This window comes from Morone saxatilis, unplaced genomic scaffold (assembly GCF_004916995.1).
Source record: "Morone saxatilis isolate NCDOM2014 unplaced genomic scaffold, NCSU_SB_2.0 Contig18, whole genome shotgun sequence".
Classification (NCBI taxonomy): Eukaryota; Metazoa; Chordata; class Actinopteri; family Moronidae; genus Morone; species Morone saxatilis.
In genome coordinates, this window is record NW_023339740.1 from 17,249,812 (window position 1) to 17,264,986 (window position 15,175).

General features: G+C 39.0%; 1 protein-coding gene across 4 annotated transcripts in view; it reads right to left on the minus strand.

Annotated features, from left to right (window-relative positions):
* Positions 1–15,175, minus strand: part of kaznb (kazrin, periplakin interacting protein b) — a 62,083-nt gene that overhangs the window by 27,948 nt on the left and 18,960 nt on the right. The window lies entirely within an intron of this gene.

Consider the following 15,175-nt stretch of genomic DNA (forward strand, 5'->3'; position numbering starts at 1 on the left):
CCGGTAATCGTTACATCCCTAATTGGAGGCAGCAATATCCTCTATACCAAAAAGTGTTTTTGTAGGGCAGCACAGAATTACAACAGAAATGATTTCCTCTTGAAGAGGGCTTCAGATCCCACTATTGATCTGAAATCTTCAAACTGAAAGTACTCTACTGATATTATACATCCCTCTGAGGCTATAAATGTTGGATTTCATGCCAGATAAAGGCGTGACAGCACCTCAAACGTACAAATGCAGTATTTAAAGCAAACATAATTTCTACTTTAACCATGAACCTTGTCCGTGAGTACACCAGTTGGCATCTACCCTCAGGTGCCTTCTGAGCGGTACCATCTGCACAACCACTCTTCCTCAACAATGATCTCAGCTTGCCTCCTAATCTGCATATTATGACAGTTTCAATTTCATGACTGTATGGTATTTATCTAGATCACTGAGCCTCCCCACCCTTCTCCCCTCCTCCGTCCTTCCGACCTGTCGATAACTGTTTAGGTGCTGTTAAGCTGACCTTTTCATCAGTCTTTAATATGGAGATTGGACAGCGGGCAGTCTCATGCAGAGCTGCTCTAAGGCTGCTTTACTTAGCACCAACAATAATTGGAGAGAGAGAGAGAGAGAGTGAGAGAGATAGAGAGGATGAGGCCGCTGGCAGTGGGACAAATTCACAGACAATCTATTCCAGCACTTAGTTGAAGACGTCTGCGCTATGTACACTTAAAAATAAAGATGTCAATGCAAAACTTTACGGCCTTAAACAGGGAGCCATTACTTAAAAATGTAATCGCTCTTAAAAGAATGATGTATTTGAATGTGTGTGCCCTTACTGTGTGTGTGCTTCATATAATGAACACGCTTCACCTTGGTAATTCAACACACTTCAGTCATCTGAACTTTTCACTGATTTAAATGGCCTCCCAGTCCCAAGGGGTTTTTGGTTATCCTGGGTCCATTGTATTTCAAGGGGAAAACACCCTTGTGTCTGTGTCAGTGCAGTAAAGTATGTGAATGTGCTCTAGAGAGGTATATCCTAAGGAGTGGGCAGTATATCTGCCACCTCATTCCTGCCTGCACTGCTGCTGTGAGAGGTGAAGGGTTATGGAAGTGATGAGGCCAAGCTGTGCAGGTCTGTCCGTCTGTAACCTAACTGACCAAACCAGACACAACAGGAGCACAAACAATAGGCCAATGACTCAACCAATTCCTAAACAATATACAGGATTGCAAACGCCTTTTACAGTTATTTCATATCTCATCTGCATCTCTTTATTAAGCTTGTATAGTATGTACATATTAAATGGTAATTACTATTAAAGTCAACGGACAAAATGACAAGTAAAATCTTTTTCTACTCAAAAGTCATGTCAATGTGATAAATGTTTAGCTTTACCTATGTTTCACATGTTTCTCATTTTTGAAGGAATGAAAAAATGTTTCTTTGCTAATGTCCTGAAATGCTCCTGTAGCCCAGAAGCATCTAAAGGGGCGAGCTGTTAGGTGTGTTTGACTGACAGTTGAGCTGGTGGTCTGATATTGTAAGCTGCTCCCTCAGGATGAGATACCAGTGAAATAAATGGGCTTTAAATTGATGTGTCCCATTCTGTCAGATGGGAATATCTATCAAAACAGACAACTTTAAAAAATAAGGTAGGTCACAACAAAAAAAGACCTACTTTAATAGAGCTTTTTCACAGCAGATATTTTGACATGCCATAGCAGGTAAAGCACAGGGACACTTACACTTACTGGGAGACTAAATAAAAAACTGGGCCACCATTAATGTAATTAATTTCCACCGCTTGTCTTGCTTTTTTGTGAATTTATGCAAAAAGATAGCTGACCAAAAGCAAGCCATCTTGGCAATGTTGACCTTTAAGAGGGAAGAGAGCCCAAAATTCACCATATTCTCACAAGGTCACGTCACGGTCAGGGTGGGAAGCTCAAATGTTGTGCTATTGTGTTCCAGGTTGCAAGTCATATAAATGTTGGGAATCTGACAAATCAATATCATTTTACAGATTACAAGTTGATCAGCAACTGAAAAGACAATGGATAGTGCAAATGGATATCAGGCCATATTTCAAGGTAAAGCCACATATTTGATAATTAGCTACCGTTAAACAACAGCGTTAGCATATACCTACTTATTAACTAACATTATATTGCTGTTTGATAGTGTTACATGATACAATAGGAAAGGCTAATAGAAGTAAATTAATTCTGAAATATCAACACACATGTATTTCAGCCTGGAATTTAACTCAGTGGATGTAAACAAGCTTGTAATTTAACATCAACAGTCTTGTTGTCTCTTCACCCGACCTCAGAAATGTCAGTAACTTTATAGGACATCATAGCGATTACATCCAACACAAAAGTCATTATGAGCACTTTCGCAGTCAGCACCTGCTGGGTCGGCTAGTAAGTTAAAGGTTATTTTACTTCCACCACTAGCCGTAGTCACCACGTCACCATGCTTTCCCACCTATTTTGTGAGCATGAGTGAGTGTCGCTTAATAAGACTTCTAATAAGGCAAAAATAAGTGAAAACACCTGTGTGGGTCCTCTAGGTCTTGGTCTGTTTGTCCATTTTGATCTGTATTTCATACCTGACTGTTTGGGCTGAACTTATATGAGCTGGTAGTCCAAATTAATTGCTGATATTTCTGTCAGAATAAGCCAGCTAATTTGACTGAGTGATTTTTGTGATTTTTTAGCACATTTATTCCACAGGTAGTTTATCCTGAATAGGATGGGATAATGAGATGCACTGTTAACAGACTTGTTCTTGGTTGTGAGCTTGGCTATCAGTCAATGTCACAGCCATGGTGATGAAAGGACAGTGACAGTGCTAAGTAATGCAAAGAAAGATGTATGCATGATTTAACAAATTTATTTAAAAAAACAACAACATTTTCACTGGCTATATGCAAATAAGGTCTTTATCTACAGAGCTGAATCCCAATGATACAGAGATACTAGATGCACAGACAGGGGGAACTTAGTAAGATGAGAATTATTAAATGTAATTGTCTCCCTTTTGGTTTTTATTACATTCCACCAAAAAGAAAACAAGATATATCCTTTAGAGCAGATCTATATCAATGTAGCAAAATATATGCATTTTTATTTCAGTTGGACTGGAAAGTGTTATTATAAATCTATGTGAGTAGCTTCCTTGCAAACAACAGGGATAGACACAGCCCTGACAGCATCACAAGGGAAAACACCAACTAGTTTATTAATGAGAATATGCTGAGAGTGTGTGACTGCAGAAACACCCCCAGGTGTGGCAGGAAGTCAGAGAGACTATTCAAACATCTGACACAACTTCTCTTCCGAACTAACACCGAGCTGTGGGATGCAGACGACATGTATGGGACATGATGGAAAGAGGAGACAAACACTCAGTGGGAGTTGGAGTGGGTATTCAAGCAGAAATAGGAGGCAACTATCATTGGTGTGCAGACAGTTCATCATTGCCCAGCCTCAGCCAACCTTTAATTACACTGGCGTTCAGTCCTTCACACAGGGAGCAGACACATTCATTCCTATATCAGTCATTGCACCGTAAAGGAACATCACCACGTTACTGTGGAGTCACAACACCCTGAAACAGCAACAACATGGCTGTTTGTGTTCTATCATTCTGAGAGACTGAGACAAACCTGCATAGGTACCACAAACTAATAATTTACAATGGCTGAAAACATGCTGGACTTACCAGGCCATGGATTGTGCGTAAAAGAGCAGGTTAGCTTTTAGAGGTCTTTGCTAGGGGAGGAGAGAAATAGTGTTTATTGGGGGTTGTGGTGCATATTAAAATACACCAATTCAAATGCTCAGCAATGAATACTGAGGGGAATTTTTTTTTGTTATTTGATGGACTCATCAGCAGGGCACAAAATTGGCACCGGCCAGCGGCCAAATGCTGGTAAAATATGAAAGTGGTTGGTAGATTTGCTTCACTCACCAGACAAAAAAAACAAAATAAACAATGGAGATCTATTGAATGGATGGTAAAAATTTTAACATTATAGTCATTTGGCCTGTGGACAAAAAAGTGAATTCTGCACCCCACTCATCAGAAAGCGAGATGCAAAAATAAAGTCCTAGAAAAAAGCAATAAAAAACAAAGTAACAGAACAAGAGTGGTACAGACAAAAAAAAAGGAGTTGAGATGTTTTACCAGGAAAATGTCATAATCCTAAAATGTAAAACCCTGAAAAATGTAACCATTTTCTTTGGTGCGCAGTAATTATTCCCCATTGGGATGACAATAACCATAGTGTTCAAATTTCTATTATTTCCTCTCATGCATTTAAATTGACACAAAATAATGTGAGAAGAATTTGAAACACTATCTAAATGGAATTTCACAGCAGTGCCGAGAGTGAATGAATTAACAAAGCTAAATGATGTGATGCCTTCTGGGTTTCTAACCCTTGGCACAAGACTGAGCCAGAAAACCTTGCCTGGTTACATAAGACAGTGGGATTGAGTTCGGTTGAGATATTTAGTGTTTGAATATTTCACAAGGGAGACTGCTCATCCCTGACCCCAATGCTCAAAGGTCGCTTCTGGTATTATCAGGCAGAGACACATGGGGCTCATTGAAATCCCAGTTTCACTCCCATAGCACTTTGCCTCTCCACTGGTAGGTATCATTAATTTGATACAGATGGAAACAATGAATTGGAAATAAATCTCCTTCAATATGGAGCTAAATATGAAATCAGAAAAACTGTGACAAAAGTACTGCGTAAAACCAGAAAAATGACAAATTGAAGCTTCTATAAACACAAGGCCGTAAACTTGTCAAATAATTATTTAACTTCAGCAGTGTAATACTTTGGGGGAAAGTTGACTTCAGTATTCAACACACACTTTACACCATAAGAAAAGCAGCAGATACATTTCTCCTCTGGGACATACTGAGAGTGAAACTATATGCTATATATCGAAGGTCGAAGCTGTCACATCTCTATTATACAACCAAACATGGAGCCAAAACGTTGCAGCAAAATGTCATTCCTCTAACATTTTACTTTGCCTGGAGCTGAAAACGTACTGTCTATTAATCTGTGTTTATAATCATACGTGACACAGTGAATCAATACTCCCAGTGCTCACAGAACATTAGGCCTAAAAGGCTGCTCCAAGGCTGCTGTGATCCATAGCCTCTGGATGATGTCTGTGTGCTGCCGTTAAGAGCACAACAGCAGCCTGCCCCGAGGAAACAAGTGCAAAAAAAAGCCCCTTCAGGGCCACATCCATTACATCAATGAGGAGGAATTGCTTGAGGAAGATGAGTGTCCAGGGTTAGCGATGTTATGGTTGGTGTTGTTCAGCTGAGCAGTCTACGGTTTTGTAGCTTCTCTGTCACTTTATTGATTTCTAAGTGAAAAGGCAAAAAGAAGGAAGGATTTTAAAAAGCAATAGAGAGGTGAAGGATGTTGAAGCTGGAGAAGAATTGTTACTACAGCCTACAGTACTAAAGTGGGCAATATAAATAATATATTCTGTGATATACATTCTTACATATCAATTATAATGGGTTGATATCCCTTTAATATCACAGGATGTCTTAAGCCTTTGTGGCTAACGTGTTAAATGTATTATTCTTTTTTTTAGTTTTGTGGCAATTGTGGATTTTTTGCATCAATGTGATAACGTTTAGTGATTTGTCAGTTATTTAATTCACTGGATTAGGATAAAAAAGACATTTCCTTCTGGTTATTTTATCCATAAGCGACTTTAAGAGAATTATTGGCATGGTGAGGGGCGTTGAATGTTTATCCATTTGGCAGAGGCTTTTGTCCAAAGTGACTCTCGTGTTTCAGTTTGGAAAAAAGCAAGGCCCTCCCCAGGGTTATTATTTATTTTCTTTTAACCCTTGACTTTAAAAAACTGGGATATATTAATGGAATTTCCAATGTGCATCATCTTTGTACACAATAAGAAAACCCTGATTCAGAGACAGAACTTACAACAAGATGCACATTTTATGAACCACAACGTAAGTGAAAGTTGTCTTTTTGGTGTTATGCATTTATGTAATTTCTATGTATTTATGTAACTATATTGCAAAGACTAAAATTAAACAGATTCAAGATGGGAAACTGCCAAAATAAAAATTTCCCTTTTTTCTGTCATCTTCTCCTCCCAAATCATTTTCATACAGTCACTAAACAGTTTCTCAATTGATTTAGCAGAAACTATCACAATATATATATTGATATAAGATTACATATCTTATTACATCACATTACATATGATGATAGATGCTTTTATGCCAAATAGTTCCAACCGTTCAATGCAATGAAATTGCACAGAAATTAGATTTTGTCAGAAGAAAATGGCACGATTACACAACTACACTTAGGGATGTCAACTGAAAAGAGAAATGTGTGAGCGCTGCTATGAAGGCATATAATTTTTGCTCAGAATTCAATATAAGTAAACAGGGGCCCTTTTGAATGAGTATCATTTGAATCACTAATTCAGTATCACATGCCACACCTGCTCAAAACAATATCAGCATTGCAGTGCTCAACCCTGTGATTAAACTGAGCTACGTTGTTATGCTGAAACCAAAACAGCTGAAGGGCTCAAGAGACCAAAAACTACCTCTGTTGATTATTCATAACAATACCATCAGGAAAACAAGGTTATTGGATGATGCCTAACCTTGGAGTCACAATGCAGTGATGTAGTTATGCATCATCCCATATGACTGGTATGATGATCTACACTGGCTGATGAATAACCACAGTGGGGCTGACCTGCCAAACTGGAATAGTAAGGGACTAGAGCTTAACGATAAGCAATCTGTGTACAACTATAAAAAAAATCACATCATCCTTCAGGCTGGCTACCTTATAGATATACTGTAGGCATTGGGCAGATGTAGGACAGTCCAACAAGCATTTGTAATCATTATGTTTGTGGCTCAACCAGAGAAAAATGTGGAATCCATCATGGCCTAGATAATAAATGTTTCTGTAACCCTGGAGGATTAGCTACTGTCAGTGGTACACTTGTTAATCCAACACAGCCTTTTGAAGAGAACAGCACCACAGTGAACTCAAGGTTCAGCTGGAGTAGCCAGAGTCTGACTTGCGCCTGTCGTCTGCCACAGTCCTGAAGAAGCAATTCATAACTTCACATTTGGTTTTATCCTCTGACACAGTACAACAGGCACACAACAGACAGAGCTGTTAGAGGAGAATACAAGACATTTTATATAATGTTGCCATGGGAAAGTTAGACTAAAATTAAAATAAATGAAAGGCAATAATAAAGTTATTTTCATGCCATGTTTAAAATGTCATAACAGCTGCAATCTCCTCACACTTACATTATTCAATTATGCCCATTGTACCCAAAGATACACAAAACGTCCCTCTCTTACACATGAGCACGCACACGCAGACTGTATGGCTTCATCTGGTTGATACTGTGGGTCACAGCTGGTCATTGCAGGGCATCATCTGCCCCGCCATAACCCAAAGGCTTTGCCGGACCAGGAAAGCTAGATGAGGGCAGATTTAAAGTGAAGATTAAGCAGAAAAATCTGCCTGGAAGAAATCCAGCACTGACAAAAAAAAACCAAACAAAAAAAAACCTTCTCTAGCTCCTTGTGCCAGCGTCTTTCCTGCCTTTGGTAAAAGCTACGATGATGCCAGCAGCGGGCCTGGCTCGGCTCTTTAGTATTGACCAAGTATGCGGGGACATTTGGAAAATGTAAGACGTTTTGCTGACCTCTATCACCTTATAGGCCTGGGAATTGATTAACGCTCTTTTCACACATGCCAGTCCTGCTACGCCCATCCCAGCTGGCTCTGCAGGATCTAGGAGGGACCCTATTTTTTTCTGGACAGCAGGACTGGGACAGAGGACAGGCTGGCAATTTTCTGCCATGCTCTAAGTGACAGCTAGAGGGAGAGTCTGGGTTGCAAATGAGTTAGCTATGCTTTTTAAACTGGCCTATTTTTTCCCTCTCTTGTCTTCACAACCAAAAGGTCAGTTAATAGTTTGTTTGTGAGATTAAACAAAGTTTGTGAGGAAAGAGGAGTCCAAACACATCACCGTAATTAAAGATTGAAGGGCTCCAGTGGGAGAGCAGAGCCCCTTCTCCAGGGGAAACAGGCGCTACTCATCAAGCCGATTAATACAACACAGTGACGCAGCCCTTGGAGTCAGTGGTAACATACACAGACCGCACCGATTTTCTGTTGGGACTGCCAGAGTATAATAGCTATAGTAGCATATGAAGCATAGTTTGAAGTGCTGACCAAGAGAGAAGCTGAATTAAAGTGTGAATAATAGAACTAAGACGACCATGTTCACTGGGCCTATACAAGCTACTGATGGAAGTATAGGAATCACCCACGCAGGAACCCGCACTGTCAGCTCTACCAGCTGACATACTGTCTTCAAACAGAATTAAATATCATCTGCAATGTACAACAGCTCAATACAGCAAAGCTTAACTCAAACCTAGCAACTACATATCACAAAAAAAACATTCAAATCAGATGGCAACATGTTTTATTGATTTTAAAAAGACGTTATTCTGGTGTGAAATATCTTGCTCTTGGTATAGATAGTGCTTGCCTGCTTGACTTGCCACTACTGTCTATTACAGTTGCTAATTGCAGGAGAAAAGCAGAAAGAACACAAATGCCATGCTGTGCTCCTGGCATCAAGCATAATATGGAAAAAAAAAGCCACAAGTGCTCTTCTGCTATCTTGGAACCAACAACAAAGTCTAGAGCTATTTGTCAAAATTTGTTCTCTTGCTGTAATGATCCTCAAACTGGCAGGCACACAATGATTCTGGGAGTCTGAGAGATAGAAAAAATGCATTTAGAATAAAAACATTTACTAGGTCTACAATATTTGTGACACACAATTTTCCTGTAAAATAAGTAATTTATCAAGTACATAAACCACTTAAAATAAATACATAACATTTATTAAAATATCTTATTTAGATTTGTATATTGAAAATTATTAAGATATTTTTATATATATATTTTTATTTAGATATTTCTTTTCAAAACACACATACTGCATAAAAACAAAGCAATCTAATCCAGTCCACTCATCCCCAACACCCAAGAGCTTTCTCAAGTGGCACTGAAGACATCTTGCACAACCCCTGTGGTAAACAACATGTTATCTTTATGTTAAGTGCCTTCATTTCCATGAGAATAAATAAATGTTTATAGCTATTTAGTGTTTCACCAGAAGGTAATGGCTGGAATTTAGAGTACCAGGGCTTCCACACCAGAAGGGTAAATCAAACATTGTGCAATGTCAAATACTTTCTAAGGAGAGAAAGCAACTGCTGCGTGAGCCATAGCCGTTAACATATTTGCCTGCTGAATTCAACTGAATTGAACAATGACCCTCAATACGCTCACCTCCAGTGAGATTCTGCCCATGACACAAAGTGAAAGTTATAGCAGCTGTAATGAACTGTGGGGAAGAATGGTGGAAATGTTACTTTTGTGCATTTATGAATCTCGCAGTTATGTAACTCTGCAAAGTAAAAACTTCAGGAGGGATGAGAATACCAGGTTAGAAAATGTATATTATGATTATTTACATTCAGATGAACATTAGTCGTTGCTGCTCTGAGTTGCTTCATTCTGCACACACCACCTCATGCAAACTGCTCACTCTTGCTCCTTTGGTTTGTAACCATGATAAAGAACATGCCAAAAAGGTTAAAATACCTGCTTCACACATCTACTTTGCAAAAAAGGGAAGGTGTTCTGAGTGTGAAGGCTGATCTGCAGGTTGCGACTAGACCTTCACAGGCCCACTTTACAGCCCTCCTTACAAGCTTCTTTGGCTAAACTGAACTGAATAGCTAAAAACATGACGACAACATACTGTGTACCCACAATAAGCATGGAGAAAAAACATCCTGTACCTGTATTTACAACCTGTGTTAGTGTGACATGCTGGTTTTGATCAAAGACGGAGAAGGTTTTAGAAACACTAACAGAGATTATTGCAGAAATCCTAACCACTGGCAATTACTCATACTACTGCTCTTGAATTACGTAATAAGCTTTGATAGAGAGGACATAGTTTGAGAAATACAAATAGTAAAGTCACTGTTATCCTTAGAGGAATACAATATCTCAAACAGAATTATATTCATCTGGTGAGGTGATGAATTACCCATTGTGGTGGCGAGTTTTACAGTAATGGTGAGAAATTCAGCAAATGAAAAATGACCCAGTAAGCTATCCATGCCACGACTTCTACAGTACTCACAGCTATTGTTACAATTTATTATAAGTCTTTAAGGTCATTGCCTTCCTCTTGCAACACCTTACAGTTCTATAAGAACCTGAATCAGCTTTTCGCTCAGCAGTATGCACCGCTCAGAATGAATAATGTCTCAGCACGGGCCCGATCTCAAGAAAGGAGTTGACCACTTACTACTCTCCTACCGCATCAGAGAGCAGCAAAGAGACAAGTTCCTGTGTAGCAGAGCATTCACATTTAAAATTGAATCATCCTCTCCTCTCTGTCAGTGCTTCAGCTTATATGAGACTGTAATTAGTGGGATAGCAGTGGAAGTGCTAATTAGCATCTCAGCACAAGTTTTAACTTAACCACAGTGCTTCGTGCACATGTCATACACACACCACAAACTGGGTCTCTCTTCTTCGCATAGTGCACTTCACACATCTACCAATTACTGGAGATTTCCATACCTGCAGCTACAATATTAACATTTGGTTATTTATAAGGGTGACCTCCATTCAGGGTCATAGAGTTTGCTCAAATAAATAATGTCCTCATTTTCTCTACTAAGATCTCCCCGTTCATTTTAGATAAAATGTAATGTGGCAGATGTCCTGCTTTTATGCAATTATCATAACTTTAAAAAAAGAAAACTTAAGTAGCTTGTTCATAATGTTGCCTGCAACTGATTTGCAGAACAAAATGTGGAATGGTTATGCTTGGTTATTGCACAACCACTACTCTCATGCAAATATAAAATACTCTTTTACAGGAGACTTCATATTGGGACTATGTACACCCATGATTTAAACTGTGTGGGTGTCTATAGTTTGTTTGGTTGACATCTGCCTGACACTGTTAACTTTAGTGCACCTCTTAGGCGGATAACTTACACCTTCATGTATTTCCCAACATAGCTCAACCTGAATAGAAGTCTAATCAACCAGAATAAGTGAAAACACCTGTAGTGTGTGCAAGGCCTTTAAATCTGTTGTCTAAATGTCATCCTGTTATTTACTGTAATTGTTTGTATTCTAGCACCATGTAACAATGCTTTAGATACAAATAAGTGTAACAACACCAGCAGGAATACATGTCCCATTATATGGATAATTTATTTCTATTCTATTGTCTCTGTATAGTAGTTGGTGGACTACCTGATTTCCTCCTTATACATTCTTTAGTAACAGTGTGTCTTGTTAAAAAATATTTACCAAATCATCAATGGGATCAAATGGTATCTACCAGAAAGGGGAACACCAGTTTAATGTTAGCTAATATAATTTAGCCAATAGCACTGTGGAAACAGAAATCTCATTAGGAAAAAAGGCCAGTCTGAAAAATGAAGCTAACTTTCACAAATAGCTGTGGAATTCGAGGAGGAAAGCAATTCACAGACCCAGTATAGGTCATTCACGGGAGATGAAAATGTGAAGAAAACTGAAATAGTCTAATGTGAAACTTTTATGTTCAAGTTGAAAGTACTCTCGTCTGATGAAACTATGTCTCAGTGGAAGACAGCACAACTTCCCCGGCAGCTGTCAGGACAACGGTCTGATGCAAGTTGCTGTTGATGATTTCAGCTCCAAAACTAGATAAATCAATTTTTGGTGAATGAAAACACTACAGTATTCCATTATTCAACATTCATAAGATATGAAGAATACTGTAAGAGTCATTATGGTGGTTCACAGTAGTATGCTAGTTTACAGACAGTGCTCTTTTCACCCTTGCTGTTTGTTTCCCTGCACTCCTGCTGCAGGCTGTGACGATAATTACTGATAGGAAGCAGGGAGAGTAGGCAACAGTCCAAAAAAGCTCCTGCACCTGTCCAGGAAGCTGACCTTTAGCGTAAGACTGTATATCAGAAGTACAGCCCATTGCCCACCGGCTTAGTGGTCCACTGAGTGATTGATGTTATCTCATTAGCTGTAGGAATTGAACCTGCTGAGAGCGACAAAGGCACACTTTTTCTCCTTATGGCAGTATGTACAATCTTTATCCACAGAGTATTTTGTATGTCACTGCCAACGCAATTGTAACACAATTGAAATTGTGCAGAGAGTCCAACAGCCTCACCTCTCCCTGACTGGCCTCTCTTCCTGCATACTCCTTCATCAATCAACCTCTTCTCGAAGTTTTAAAACCCCTAAATCCCTCAACTCATCTAGTTCTCTCTCTCTTAGGATTTTTGTCCTCATGATTATTAAGATTCCTCTCTTGTCCCTGTACTGTAACTTCTGCAGTGATAGATATTCTCTCTCTCCCTCTCCCTCTCTCTCTCTCTGTCTGCTACTGTTTCTCCCTCTGTGTTTAATGCCCCTCCGCCACTTCCCCCCAGTTGGTTCTGCGTCACTGATCACCATTCGTTCGATCCACCGAGGCTTCTTCCCAGGAGAGTAACTGCAGTAATAAGAGCAGAGAGGCTCTGAGAAGCATGCCGGCGCCCTGCAGGGCAGCTCATAACAGAGGGCTGTGTAGTCAGGAACACTTAAACATAGTCAAACAGTAAGAGCAGAAAGACAATGAGAAAGTCTACCAGACCAATATAGATCTATAAACATTCTTTTCCATTTTCCACAAATCATCATGACACCAGAAATTGCCCACTCAGACCACTGCAGTGCATCAGCATGACAGAGTCGTCGTTGTCAAATCAGAAACACTGAAACAACAAGAGTTTTCTGTTCCTGTGTCTCCCTGAGGCGGCGTACTCTCAGGGGGCAGAGCTGGATTGACTGGAGAACGGTTCCCTCTTCCTCCACAGTGTTGTCTGGTTAATTAACGAACAGTCAGCTCAGATTCTTGAGGCACCATTTTGTTTCCTATTTGCAGCATATTTCTGTAGGCAGACCTCCCAAGACACTCTTGAGCATCTGGCCAACCTCGTACAATAACTATTTCTTCACTTTGAAGAGCCAAAGAAAGCTGCTATCTCAACACCGGAGATCAATTTACCATGAAAGTTACTGTGTGAGATTTGTCTGGGGGAAAGTATGCTTACTCTTGTGTGGAGCAGAACATTACTTTAGAATTCACAGACAGGAAAATGTGTCTGAACTGCCTAAAGGAAATGGCGTAACTTATATCTCACTGAAAAATATGAAATGTAATTTTATGGGTCAATGCGGCCTGTGTCTCACCACAAGTTAAATGTATTTCTGTTTAAGGGTAATTCAGGTTTTGTTACAATGTGGGTTGTGTTTTGGAGTTTTCGACGATTAATCCTTTTGGTCATGATTACATTTTACCCACTAGCTTCACAAGTATTCCCAGATTCAATTCAATTCTGCCTTTATTTACGCTGAGAAAGAAACCTTCAGTCTTTTACAAGTATGCCAAGAATTATAATCTGAAAACAAAACCAACACAAAAACCCACATTCATACACACAAAGAGAAAGCAAAAAATGAAAAATAAAGCAAAGCACAAGGATGTGCTGAAAGACACGACCAAAACCATCATCAACAAAACATTTCCAGCAAAGGTTAATCATTTTCTTAATGAGTTTACTGAAACTACATGAAGACAAAATATCAAGGCTGCAATTTTTTTGTAAACTGGGTCATAGCCAGGATTTTAGAAATACTGGAGGTTATGAGACCAAGAAATACATAACCGTGTAACTTTATTATGTTTTCCTTCACATATACATTCATTGAACTATTAAATTCTATTTTCTCTCAAATGAATCTCTCCACAGAGTGAATTTAAACTATGTTTCAGTGCCAGGATGTAAAATTGTTTGTGGAAACAACAAAAACAAAACCCCTATTCCCCAACAGATTGTTTGTCTTAAAGATCAGAACATTAATAACTCTATAAGAAAACACCAGAATCTGCCCAAATAAACCCCCAGTTTATTTGTAATTGTCTAAACCTTCTCCTCAGGTCATCAAAGCCCTTAAACTGCCAGAGACAATACTGAATTGCAAATTATTCCAGATGGATGGAGCAGCATATCTAAAAGCAAACTCCAGTATATTTACTGTTGGAAACTGAAGCAGAAGCCCGTCTCCACAACGGCTTTAATAATCTCCAGATTGTGTTGGGAGAGTTAAAGATAAATAAAATGTTTTTTTGGAAGACCTTTAGACAGGAGACAGTAATGTTGTTCTCATATATTGACAGAAGGTCAGTGGTATGAACTGCAACTAACAATTATTTTCATCGTCATTTAATCTGTTGATTCTTTTATTGATCAAATTATTAATTGTTTAGTCTATGGAATGTCCAGTTGACACCGCTAGTCAATCTTTAAATGTCTTTGTCTAACCAACAGTTTAAATGTCCAGTGTGTAACATTTAGAAGGATATTATCATTATCACCTGAAAAAACAAATTGTTGTGTTTTTTTTTACCTTAGAATAAGTCGCGTTTATCCACAGAGGGAGCGGGTCCTCTTCTACTGAGCCCAGTAGAAGAGGACCAGTAGAGGACAGTAGTTTCTACAGTAGCCCAGATGGGACAAACCAAACACTGACTCTACTTTGGTGAGTTTCACAGCCACTGTAGTTTCTCCTACATGATTGGAACAGGAAGGTGAGGCAAGGGGGTTGTTATCTACAACTACACTGCTAGATGCCACTAGTTCCTACACACTGGTCCTTTAAAACCCAAATATATTTGATGTGCAGTGACAGAAAAAACAACAAAACAAATCCTCACATTCGGTATTTTTGCCTGATTAAACAACTTAACTGAATAATCGATTATAAAAATTGTTATTTTCTATCAATCTATCTGTGTGGCATTCCATCCTACCAGGGTTGCTAAGAAACAGCTGTGCTGGCAACCTTTGGCTTAAACTTTAATCCTCTCTCTAAAGAAAATGTTAAGAACGTCAGAGAAAGCGCAGCCCTTGAATAATACATTTTTTCAGAATAGATTTTCAAGCATT